Source organism: Hoplias malabaricus, chromosome 3 (genome assembly GCF_029633855.1).
Source record: "Hoplias malabaricus isolate fHopMal1 chromosome 3, fHopMal1.hap1, whole genome shotgun sequence".
NCBI lineage: Eukaryota > Metazoa > Chordata > Actinopteri > Characiformes > Erythrinidae > Hoplias > Hoplias malabaricus.
The window spans coordinates 6,188,168-6,197,263 of record NC_089802.1 but is presented as its reverse complement, the minus strand read 5'-3'; the positions used below and the strand labels follow the sequence as shown (position 1 = coordinate 6,197,263).

General features: G+C 37.8%; 1 long non-coding RNA gene across 1 annotated transcript; it reads left to right on the top strand.

Annotated features, from left to right (window-relative positions):
* On the top strand, positions 1-7,021 carry LOC136692602 (uncharacterized). The gene is made up of 5 exons (XR_010801959.1): positions 1-100; positions 1,967-2,055; positions 3,282-3,542; positions 5,232-5,261; positions 5,642-7,021. It is a non-coding gene; the product is annotated as an uncharacterized lncRNA (long non-coding RNA).
* Positions 7,022-9,096: the final 2,075 nt, after the last annotated feature.

Here is a 9,096-nt window from a genome sequence, read left to right as displayed (position 1 = left end):
TTGCTTGAGAATGGTGTCTAGTTTAATGTCTGCCCCCAACATTCTTTTAGAGTGAAATGATCAGGCACTGAGAATAGATTCAGCATCCGGCACACTGAATGTAAGTACAAGTATTTTTCTCAGTCTTTTTCCCCCTCTCTCACTGCCTCTTTTCTTTCTCTTTCCTTCTGCAATGGGAAGGTTAAAATTACCACTAACAAAGACAGGCTCTACAGGTTTTTCTGCAGGGAAATAATACGATTAATAAGAGATTCCGTAACTCTTGTTCTTGCTCTGTGCTGCGTTTCAGAACACAATAGCATTGACTGGCCACAGCGACACTCTAGGATTGCATTATCAGTTATCCTTTAAGAAGACTTAAAATAACGCCTGATAACTGGGTGATTGTGGCACAGTCTGTAGGAGCATGGTTTCATGTTTAAAGTGTAGTTACACTGAAGGGTTTGAGGAAGTCTGATCTGACTGCTTTGAGTTGTTTGAGATTTGGTGACAAACTTAAAAAACACAGGTGAAGAAGTGGATCAATAACAGGCTTCACATGTTGCTGAAGAAAACCTTGAAGATTCTATGGTGCTAATAGGGTCAAAAGTTTTAAAGGTTTGAAAAAAAACAACAGCAAACAAACTGAATGTTCAAATCAAGAGATTGAAATGTAAATGTTAAATGAGTTAAATGAGTGTAGGGTGTTTTTTTTTTCGGTGTAAACAGAATTTTGATTCTATTATGGATTTTTTTTTTAATAAGTAATTTTCCTATAGGGAAGCACGGTGGTGCAGCAGGTAGGTTTTCAGTCACACAGCTCCATGGACCTGGAGGTTGTGGGTTCAAGTCCTGCTCCATCCAAGTGACTGTCTGTGAGGGGTTTGGTGTGCATCCTCCGGTTTCCTCCCACGGTCCAAAAACACACGTTGGTAGGTGGATTGGCGACTCAAAAGTGTCCATAGGTGTGTGTGAGTGTGTGTCGCCCTGTGAAGGACTGGCGCCCCCTCCAGGGTGTGTTCCCACCTTGTGCCCAATGATTCCAGAGGGGCATGGTATTATGACCTACAGCATAGCAATGAAGGCAGAGGGTCTTCCTCACTGTTGACTATGAGAAATATTACTAAACACTCACATTAAATGCAATATTCAGCAATGTTGACTTTAGTGACAAAGTTCTTTATAGTGAGGTCTTTTATACAACATTCGGCACCAATCGCAGTTAAAGAGCTATAAACAGACAGAGTGTGTAGTTATCTGATTGACAACAGATAACAGATAACAACAGATTGTGTAGTTTTACAGCCACATTTAATTTTCTTGGCATTTTGGTTTCCTCCGCCTTCATTACTACGCTGTCAGTCATTACACAATGCCCCTTTATGCTGATGTCCTGCCTCCCATGCCAGATCAGGGCCAAAACTCTGAAATTGAAAAACAAGGATCTGTAAGTGAAGAAAAAAAAAAAAGAATCTGAAAGTGAAAATAAGATCTGTGACAGAAAAAAAAGATATGAAACAAAAATAAAAGATGTAAATCAAAAAACATAAAATCTGCAACTGACAAATATAACACTTCAAATATCAAATTATATAGGAAAGTGAAAAATAAAATATTTATTCAAAGAAAAATTAAACTGAATCAAAAAAACTCATCCTATACTTATTTTAATTTTAATACATTGTTGTATTAAAGATTTGAACTTTCAGACAAACAATGCTTTTGAACCTAAATGGGCTCCATACAATTCTAGCTTTAAAAATACAGAGTGAAACAATGTAAATCTTTATGGAAATGCACTTTTTTACATTTAAATTAAGATTTATGTTTTGCACAAAACAGTGAGCAGTAAACAGACCTAACAATGGCTGTGTAATTCACTGTTCTGAGATCATTTATTAGACCTCAGACAACATTAAACCTGAATAAGTATCTGCTTTTCACTTCAGTTTTTGCCCTTTAATTTAATGAAAATATTGACACACAGGTCCAGGGGGACAGAGGCTGTAGAGCAAATGTTTCTGCTTCAGTGTGTGCTGATTCAAATCCTGCTCATTACCTTCTCTGCCAGTGCAGGTAAGATAAGCCATTTTTGTTAAATAAACCACATTTTTTTAAAATTATCACCTTCTCCATTGATCTGTGGGTTCAAAAACATCTTAACAAAACATGGGTGTGTGTACTAGCAGTGGGTGATATGACAGTAAAATAACATCACAACATTTCAGGGTATTTTGGCAATAACTATATTTTTTGGTGACATGAAAAACACTGAAAAAATACTTTATTATTTTTAAGAGCACACTATTGCAACAAAATTAATGAAATAATAATAATAATGATATTAAAATAAATATATTTAATATATATTAATAGGGAGCAGCACAGTGGCACAGCAGGAAGTGTCGCAGTCACACAGCTCCAGGGACCTGGAGGTTGTGGGTTCGATTCCCGTTCCGGGTGACTGTCTGTGAAGAGTGTGGTGTGTTCTCTCTGTGTCTGCGTGGGTTTCCTCCGGGTGACTGTCTGTGAGGACTGTGGTGTGTTCTCCCTGTGTCTGTGTGGGTTTCCTCCAGGTGACTGTCTGTGAGGAGTTTGGTGTGTTCTCCCTGTGTCTGCGTGGGTTTCCTCCGGGTGACTGTCTGTGAGGAGTTTGGTGTGTTCTCCCTGTGTCTGCGTGGGTTTCCTCTGGGTGACTGTCTGTGAGGAGTGTGATGTGTTCTCCCTGTGTCTGTGTTGGTTTCCTCCCACAGTCCAAAAACACACGTTGGTAGGTGGATTGGCGACTCAAAAGTGTCCGTAGGTGTGAGTGTGTGCGAGTGAATGTGTGTGTGTGTGTCTGTGTTGCCCTGTGAAGGACTGACGCCCCCTCCAGGGTGTATTCCTGCCTTGCGCCCAATGATTCCAGGTAGGCTCTGGACCCACCGTGACCCTGAACTGGATATGCGCTTACAGATAATGAATGAATGAATATTAATAGGGCAGAATGGGGTTGTGGGTTCAAGCCTCACTCTGGATGACTGTTAGGAGTATCTGATATTTTATAGCCAAATAAGTTCCACACGACTGAAGTCACTCCCCCTTTTTTGGAGCAAATTTCACCAGCTCAGAGCCATTTTCCACCGTACCCCACTGTGCCTAAATGACTCATGTGAAGAACATATGCAATATCACCATTATCACTATATTGATTTTTATATTGTTTTAAAAATTATGTCAATATTATCGAAAACAATATACATATAAATGCATGTATGTCTTGTTCAACACAGACCCTTCTTTTTCTTCTTCTTGTTTTTCAGAGGAAGTAATCTGTCATAACGTAACTGCAACTGTTGGAAAACCTTTAACTCTAACCTGCACAGTTAAGTGTGAGGAATGCAGAAGTGAGAAATATAAATGGTTTATAAATGGAACAGAACTGGAAAAAGGCATGAGTAATGGACGGCTTACATTTAATTACACAATTAAGAAAATATCAGTCGAAAATAATGGGACATATAATTTCTGGGTGCAACTAAATTCTGGATCACTTCATGCGAAGTTCACAGTGTTCATACCAGGTACATTTTTTGTTCAGTATTTAAGTTACATAATTCTGTATCATTTCAGTAAACACTGATATGTTTCTCCTAATCCGATTCATTTTGTAGAGATTGTCAATTATACATCAAGTCCACCAACTACAGTTTTTCAACCTGTTCAATTTGACTAAGAAAAATCACATAAGAAAAATACACCTCACATATTCACAGTGAATGCGGAGAAGGGCTGGGAGATATGACCAAAAAACTCATATCTCGATATGCCTAAAATAAATGGCAGTATGTGATACGATATTATGAAAGCAATAAAATAAATATAATGTCATTTGTGTTTATAAAGTATTAGTGTTTATTTTTAACGCCACATAGAACAAGCTGAATTATCTAACTGTAATTACAAAACTATGTCTGAGAAATATGATGTTTGGATCATGTTTTTTTGCCCCGATCCCGATCCGAGTCTTTTGATATTGAGTATCTGCCTTAACAGAGTAACAAAAGTAACAAATAAACAAATGGTGTCTTTACAAACGGTTCATATAAATATTTTAATATTATTTTTAATCTTATATGAAATTATCTAGGGCGGCACGGTGGTGCAGCAGGTTAGTGTCGCAGTCACACAGATCCAGGGACCTGGAGGTTGTGGGTTCGATTCCCGCTCCGGGTGACTGTCTGTAAGGAGTGTGGTGTGTTCTCTCCCAGTGTCTGCGTGGGTTTCCTCCCACAGTCCAAAAACACACGTTGGTAGGTGGATTGGCGACTCGAAAGTGTCCGTAGGTGTGAGTGTGTGTGAAGGACTGGCGCCCCCTCCAGGGTGTATTCCCGCCTTGCGCCCAATGATTCCAGGTAGGCTCTGGACCCACCGCAACCCTGAATTGACTAAGCGGTTACAGATAATTAATGAATGAAATTACCTAATGTGATTTTATGTATGAAGTAGTACTTTAATTCTAAACGTTAGTCAGTTTTATTGTCATCACAGATGTGTTGAGCGATATATATTTGCTGAGAACTGCTCCAGCGGCATACACGAACAATGGCAGGACAGCGAGGTGTGCAAGCACACGAGAGAGAGAAAAACAGAGAGCTCAACGGAACATTAGTGCTTTAAATGTACTCAGAATGAAACCTGCGTATCCTCGGCATTTTCAAATTTGTGTTAAAAATACTATAGAATATATCAATATTTGCTATTAATATGTCCCCAGCACCGCTGTAGCTTCAAGTCAAGTCACGTTCATGCGCTTACGTCACAAAATTGCGATAAGTCTTATCAAATTTAAAAACATATCGGTATTATCGTGAACAATATCATATCGCCCATCCCTAATGGGGAGGTATTTAAGCAATACATGTATAGACTCACATGTATGATGTTCACTGAAAAGAGAGTTTATTGAAGTTCTGTGTTCAGTAAATTATCCTCTCATTTAACATTTGCAGATTAAGTGGATATTACTGAGAAATTGGAGACTTACAGAAACACAGTGAAACGTAGCCAAAAGCATGATAACATGAAGAATAAAAGCGTCAGAATCTTGGTGTTTGCCAGCACTATTATGTTTTTACCACTTGAAGCATTACAGATTTAATAGTAATATTCTCAACCTCAGATGTGTCATTATTAACAATTTTTTAACATATAAAGTGTAGAAAAATCTATATCATTATAACGAGTGGGAATATGTTGTGTTTTTTCCACAGAAAATGTATATAACACACAAGTTGTTTCAGGTACAATGTTTTCTTCGTCTTCTTTTTCCCTAGGGTTAATTGCAGTAGACATCATGTACTTGCTGTAGTTAAGTAATATTGAATCATATGTACTATATACATCCATATGAAGGATATGGTTGTAACTACAGTAATGAGTAGATTAGTTAATACTTGCAGCCAGAGTCATGCCCAGCCAGTTAGACTTTAATTCTTCACTTTTATAACTGAAGAAAAGCAGTTGATTTACATTATTTTCCACGTAGTTACTGAATAATAACTGATAGGGAAGTAAAAACCTGTGATTTTAAGTGGTCAAATGCCTCAGGTATTTCTTCTTCTTCACTAATAAGCACAATCTGCCTTCCACATTCTGTTTCATTGTTAATTTTTTTTTCCAGGAGAAAATGATGCAGTGGTTGCCAATCCTGATCCAGGAACTTGGGATTATGATGTGGTTGCAGTTTCCATGGCTGTAATTTCTGTGGCTATAATTCTAATTATATTGGGAGTTATCTACAGGCATCAATGTAATATAATAAATATCTGCAAATCAGTTTTATAGAAAACAAACACCAGTCCACATCTTTCTGGTGCAGATGTCTGATACTGTGTCTGTGACATTCTTTCGAATATAAGCAGCAGATGGGAATGCATGTTTTATTCTGTTTGAACTGTTTGGTCAATATCTGATTTCTATGAAATAGCATTACAAGATTAAACACAGTAATCACAGAATAAATTAGCTTAAGAAGAGCTAATATTTATCACCCTGATTTCAGATTTCAAGGAAGAAATTAGACAAACAGGTTTTTGTACTTCATTAATGCTGAGCCACTGAAATGTATTTTCAATAATAACTATCCATAGCCATGAATCATAAACACTGTGTATTACAGTGTGTTGGTGAAAAGACTAAATTATTGATGTAATCTAAGCTTTTCCATACTTTTGATGCAGTATCATTCCAATATATTACTCTCGTTTGACGTTTTCAGAATGCTTCATTTGTAGGTTATATTTGCTGAATAAAATTATAATAGCATTTTAATACTAGGGCGACGCAGTGGTGCAGCAGGTTAGTGTCGCAGTCACACAGCTCCAGGGACCTGGAGGTTGTGTGTTCGAGTCCCACTCCGGGTGACTGTCTGTGAGGAGTTTGGTGTGTTCTCCCCGTGTCCGTGTGGGTTTCCTCCGGGTGCTCCGTTTTCACAGTCAAAAAACACACATTGGTAGGTGGATTGGCGACTCAAAAGTGTCTGGAGGTATGTGTATGTGTGAATGTGTGTCGCCCTGTGAAAGACTGGCGCCCCCTCCAGGGTGTGTTTCAGCCTTGCGCCCAGTGATTCCGGGTAGGCTCCGGACCCACCGCGACCCTGAATTGGATAAGCGCTTACAGGCAATGAATGAATGAATTGTAATACTACGCAACTACTACCATAAAATGACCAAAAACAGCAGAAGAATATCTGAATTTTTAATTGCAATTATTTCTTACACAAAAACTTTAGGACTTTAAGACTCATTTGTATTCCAAATATATTTTGTTACATATTTTATGTTTTTATGCTGTAATAAAACATGTTTTTATGGTGTATATATATTTATTGTAGAAACAGATTGTAGAACTACAGAATACTCTTGCATGGTCAGTGGGTGTATACATATATCTATATATGTATCCCAGTCAAAAGCATCATGTATATGCTCTATGCATTTGACTGGGATTTCAAAGAGAGGTATATTTTTTTAATATGACGCTGATTGCATGTTCACCAGTTGTGTGCTTTAACATAATAAATAAAAAAATATAAATCAATATACACTGTGCAGTTTTAATATCATAATATTATGACCACCACTTTGTCCTACACTCACTGTCCATTCTCCCAGCTCCACTGACAATACACGAGCACTTAGTTCTATGGACTATAATCTGCCTGTTTCTCTGCATACTTTCTCATCCCCATGTCACCCTGTTCTTTAGTGGTCAGGAACCCTATAGGACCACTAAAAATAGAATTTGATTTGGGTGGTAGGGCATTTTCAGTGCTGCAGGTCATCCCCAACCCAAAATATTCAGCCAACAGGGTCCTGTGTAAACTGATGAAGAACTAGAGGACAACCAACACAGAAAATGGGCCTGCTCAGAAAACTACTCTAGTAAGATACATGCATGGGCTTTAATGTCTGCCATTGTAGTCTGCTGGACTAGAAAGAAAACATATGCTCTTTTATTTTTCTGTCTTTACATTGGTTTAAAAGGCAGGACTTTGGAGTTTGTTTATATTATACATAAAATATGAAGCAAACCATGTCCCTGTACGTAAGCAACTGTAAAGTGTGTGTCTGGTGTTTTGACTGGGATTAAAGAGAAGTATGACTGATCACATGTAGTGGCGTAACCAGAGGTTAATAGTTGGGTGGGCCTTTGCAAATTTAGCATCACTACTTTAATTAATCAGCTTCACAAGTCTCGTCATCACAGTAAACACAGACATATTTTTCTTCATGACCATCAGCAGAAAGCCAGAAACACTGAAACCACACTTGTTAATGTGAAATACATGTTTTAGTGCATTTTTTCCTCATCTGGATAAGGATGCCAGTTTAGAATCCATCTTAGCAACCACTTGAAATACTGCAGCTCCTTACCAAGCAACGACCTGGAATCCAGTGTCTTTATATTTAACTCTAGAGCTCATGTGGCTGTTTACTCTGTTTTAGCACAGCAGGGAGGAGTCAGATTTGCAGGATTTTAGCCCTCCTACTCCAAGCTTTCTCCCATCAACTTGGAGTAAAACACATTGTCTCTGAAGTGAAATGCCAGATAGAACAATATGTTTCCTGTCTCTTACACTTATCTAAATAAGTACATTTTCCCAGACCATGGCACACATCTGCAGGCCACATGCTTCATGAAGCAGTGTTTAAAGTAGGGGATTGGAATGTGCAGAGACTGCAGTTGTAAAACCATGCTATATGGAAGGACAGCTGTAACAGTTAATTGTCCACCCTATTTTTACACTCATTTATTAATCATTATATACAGGTGCAATTTGTCTTTCTACAGATACAGACTGTAGCCCATGTGTTGTTCTTCTTCTGTTCAGCATTAATTGGGTGGTGATCATTCTCAGCACAGCAGTGACTCTGATGTGTTGGTGGTGTTTTCGTGTACATTGTGCTTGTACGAAAGGATCAGACACAGCAGTGATGCTGGGGTTTTAAACACTGCCTCAGTGACTCCTGTATTAGACACTAGTGATGGGAATTTCGGTTCTTTTTGGGGAGCTGGCTCTTTTGGCTTGGCTCTTCATAAAGAGCCGGCTCTTTCGGCTCCTAAATGGCTCTTTGTTTTACCACTTATTTCCACTGGTACAGAATAATATTACCTACATTTTACATGACTATATGGAGAAAATATTATTGTTCAATATTAAAAATAATAAATAGTGTTGCAATGGCCAATTGCAATATATATATATATATATATATATATATAAATAACTGGATTTTTATTTTTATTTAAACACCTTAATAAAAAAACGCTTGTAAACTCTGAAATATAGCCAATGGAACCCAAAAGGTAGGTATTACAAAATAGCTTATTAAATTAAATAATCATCCATTTCTGGGTAATAAAATAAACAAATACTCTGCAAAGTGCAAAACAGCAGCATTCAACGGTAGTGATTAAAACAACCACAACTGTCAACAAACATTGAACTGATTTAACATTTTCTTCAACTATTTTTTGGAAGGCAGATTGGCATTCAGGAAAACCAAGTGTCTCAGCTTGGAGGGGTTGATCCGGTTTCTTCTCTCTGTTATTATCTGCCCAGTTTTTGAAAAG